Below are 4,595 nucleotides of genomic sequence, written 5' to 3' on the forward strand. Positions count from 1 at the left end.
AAACAATAAATAATAATGATGATGCTAGTAATTGCAAATAATTTTAGAATAATTATTTTTAAATATTTAATTATATTATTGAGAGGGAGATTGTTGGGTGCAATAATTGTCTCTGCTTGGTAGAGCGATCGAATCATGGTGCTTGTACTGCTATGTGGTTTAAAAGATTTGAGTTGCACCATTACCACTAGCTGTGAGACCCATTTACTCTAATGACAATTAATGATCAAACAATAATGGTTTGACTTAAAACTGCAGCGGAAAAGGTTTAAAATACTTTAAAACGGACCTCAAGGCCTAGAAAAATTTCGGCATGACCTCCCCGTAAATAGGATATCCCGAAAAACTCAAGCAGCAATTTATATCAAAATATACTCCAACTAGAGTCATTAAAACAAAACCGAAATTAAACAACCTATAGCCGCACTGGTCAGAACTAAACAGAAATTAAAATTTACCAAATACTCACCAGATCATAAACATCACAGAGTCACAGAGTCGACTCAGAACATCACAAAACAACCAAATACTACTACAGATACACGGGGCATCTCCCCGGCAAATAAACTACAATAAAAGACTGAAACAAACCCAAGACATACATATAGACTAACTGGGAGACTCCACTGAACAGAACCAAGCAATCAAACCTCAATCCCGAAGTCCACTGGCGGAACCTCGGCTGATGCTACAAAACGACTCGGGAGATCTACCATGGTGCCCAATAGCAACCACAGTAACGCTCCCAGTAAACAACTGAGGTTAGGATTCTGGTATAAATTAGTCTAACAATAACAACAATAACATAAATCATGCATAATCATATAATGAAATGTGATATGCAATGCATGAAAGGCTCAACGAATAACCGGTATAACAGGAGCCAACAAACGGTACGATAACAACTGGAATATGCTCGGCAACAACACAGGGGAGCTACATCGTCATGCAGCTAAACCGCCCTGCCAAGTATGCGAGGTATGCCAAACTGTGCTGGAATAACACCCCTTACTTCGGCCTCCATACAGCTGATACGATATAACAGGATCGCACAACATAACGAACTAGATGACACAAACCCCAGCGCTCACCTCAAAAGGCTGCACTAACCACGGGATTGTTCAATCACATCTACGGTCTCATGTGTATATGCCTATCAGTCACACAATGATCCAGAGATAAACAACAGTGCTAGATAACAACGGATATCAACAATGGCTAACAAGAACGATATGGCTCAACATGAATGTCATAACTGTATACCCGATGCTAAATGCCAATAATATGTAATAATAAACATAGATCACAACGAAGATATTTAACAATTTACAACAGTCAACAAATCATAAATACGATCCATGTAACACAGAATGACAATTAAACATAATTTATATTTTACCGAGCTGTAACATACCTATACCACGAAAATGAACTTCAAGAATGATCAACTGAACTTTCTTAGCCTAAAATAATAAAATAAGCCGAATAATTCCACAACTCATCATTATTTACATTCCAACCATTATAAAACTCGATAATCCTTAGATTAATTCCAATGATAACAACCATACTATAACATCTTTAAATATAACACAAACAATTCGACATAATTAATAGGCTCTGCCAAAATATACCTCGAAGATTTCCAATGACAGAACCTACAACAATTATCCAATAAATATGTCAATAAAACGCTATTCGAATGACGAAAACAAATTAAATCGAAATGGGGTAAAAAATCCAATTTCGGCAGCCTACTATCACGCTTAGAAGCTGAAATTTCGGACTAGGAACTCACAAGGTCGAAGTTTACTCTAGCCGCTAGCGGTCTCGAGGCGATAACCCACCGGAAACTTGTCGGAGTTACTGTTCACGAGCTGAAAAATTCAGAAAACTAGCTGGGAAAAATCAGAAAGCGAGCTGGAGTTAAAGGGAAATCACAAGGCTTAGAACCCACTCCAACACACAACAAAATTCCAAGGAATTAACTTAAATCTCACCTAAATCGAACCAATATCAGCAGCTACGAACATGCCTCGCTTTGGGCTGAAACGAGCATCAAAAGTGGCGATTCCATGGTTCAACTAACGAATCTACTGAAGTAAGGAAGAAACCCCTCAAAACCGTTTGAGATTTCGACGTCGGACGGTAAAGTTATGGGCCTCTCAAATTTGAAGGTGCTGAAAGTGACGAAAATGGGGTGGGTTACAGGAATGGGTTTGGGAAATTGGCTTCTTCCTCTTCTCCTTCAAGGATAAGTTGTGTGTATGTATATGTATATTTAGTTACTAAAAAAAATAGTAACACATGCCCAATTTTTGCATTTATTTGCTCTTGTGTGCTATTTCAATCTCTATATGTATTTTTATATCGTTTTAACTCCGATATTCTAAAATACATATTTTTAACACTCTTCTTGAATTTATTTGGCATAAATAATTATTTTAATTTACAACTCAATAATTATTCTAATTATGCCAAAATTACCGGATAATTAATTTCAGGACCTTACATTTCTCCACCCCTTAAAACAAATTTCGTCCTCGAAATTTTTGTTTATACACATACATCTTACACACGATACGAAACCAACAATACATTACTAAGAATCAATAAGATATGGATAAGATGATCTCATTCTCTTCTGTTTCCCACGTTGATTCTTCTACCCCATGCCTCCAACCATTGAACACGTACAAGTGGTATAACTTTATTGCGTAAAACTTTATCTTTATGATCCAAGATACAAAAGGATACTCAGTATATGATAGAGACGGATCAAGTTCAACCTCATCAGGCTGAATCACATGAGACGGATCGGGCTCATACTTACGCAACATAGAAACATGGAAAACATCGTGGATGCCAGACAATGATTGGGGCAAATCCAAACGATAAGCGCAAGTCCCAATACGCTCAACAATCTCGTAGGGACCAACGAAACGAGGTGACAACTTACCCCTCATGCCAAACAAACAACACCTCTAAACGGAGAGATCCTCAGAAACACAAAATCTCCAACTTGAAATTCTAGAGGTCGACGACGTCTGTTAGCATAACTAGCTTGACGATCTTGGGCAGCTTTCATTCTCTGACGAATCAACTGGACTTTATCATGCATTTCCTGAACAATGTCAGGTCCAGTCAACTGCTTCTCACCAAATTCATCCCAACAAAGAGGTGATCGACACCGTCTGCCGTACAAAGCTTCAAAAGGAGCCATACCAATAGTCACCTGGAAACTGTTGTTATAGGAAAATTCTACTAGTGGTAAAGCTTCCTGCCAACTGTCTTTAAAATCCATGACCGCTGCTCGAAGCAGATCCTCGAGTGTCTGGATTGTACGCTCTGTCTGACCATCTGTCTGAGGATGGTGCGCAGTACTCATCGCAAGTCGTGTACCCATTTCTTTTTGGAAACTAGTCCAAAACTTTGATGTGAATCTAGGGTCACGATCTGAGACTATTGCAACTGAACTCCATGAAGTCTCACAACATTTTCAATATACAGACGATCCATTTTCTTGTACGAATACGTCTTCTCATACGGAATAAAGTGTGCCGACTTAGATAATCTATCAACAATCACCCAAATGGCATCGAAATGACGAGAAGTACGTGGCAAATGCGTGACAAAATCCATAGCCACGTGCTCCCAGTTCCATTGAGGAACCTCAAGACTATGCAGTAATCCTCCAGGTCTCATTCGTTCTGATTTGACTTGCTGACAGATCATACAACGAGACACAAACTCAGCCACATCCTTTTTCATATTCTTCCACCAAAACTGAGGCCGTAGAATATGATACATTTTACTCCCTCCTGGGTGGATACTATATCGAGTACAATGAGCTTCTTTAAGGATGGATGTACGCAATTCAGGAATATATGGGACAACCAATCTACCATTCAATCGAAGAGAATCATCTGAGTGAATTGAGAAACCAGATTGGTGTCCTTGAGATACTAACTCATAAGATTTCAGAACTTGATCATCAGTTTCTGAGCTGATTTTACAATTTGAATCAACTCTGGCTCAACAGAAATCTGAGATACACAAACAGCATTACATTGGATTTGAAAATCCAACACAGAAGTGCAAATATCTCTCGTAACTTAGAAACATGAATCGAGGATAAATTAATATCAACAACCTTAGGACTCAAAGCATCGGCAATGACATTCACTTTTCCCGGATGATACTGGATCTCACAATCATAATCTTTCAAAAGATCCATCCAACGTCTCTGTCTCATATTCAGATCTGACTGAGAGAACAAATACTTCAAGCTTTTGTGATCAGAATAAATTACAAATTGCTCCCAAAAAATAATGTCTCCAAATCTTGAGAGCAAAAACAATAGCAGCCAACTCCAAGTCATGAACAGGATACTTAGACTCATGCGGTTTCAACTGACGATAACCAAATGCCACAACTCTGCCATGCTGCATCAGTGAATAAACAAGAATATCATCGATGAATACAATCACAAAACGATCGAGATATTTACGAAATACTCGATTCATCAAGTCCATAAACACATCAGGAGCATTGGTCAAACCAAAAGGCATAACCAAAAATTCAAAGTGTCCGTT

The 4,595-nt window shown here is 38.3% G+C and overlaps 1 protein-coding gene across 2 annotated transcripts in view; it reads right to left on the bottom strand.

The window, feature by feature from the left end:
• Positions 1 to 499: 499 nt before the first annotated feature.
• LOC142554148 (uncharacterized) overlaps positions 500 to 4,595 on the bottom strand; it is a 139,496-nt gene continuing 135,400 nt past the window's right edge. For both annotated transcript variants that reach the window (XR_012822109.1, XR_012822112.1), the window contains one exon: positions 500 to 626. The gene's annotated coding sequence lies outside the window, so the exon portion shown is untranslated. The remainder of the gene's footprint in view (positions 627 to 4,595) is intronic.

Source organism: Primulina tabacum, chromosome 8, assembly GCF_025594145.1.
Source record: "Primulina tabacum isolate GXHZ01 chromosome 8, ASM2559414v2, whole genome shotgun sequence".
NCBI lineage: Eukaryota > Viridiplantae > Streptophyta > Magnoliopsida > Lamiales > Gesneriaceae > Primulina > Primulina tabacum.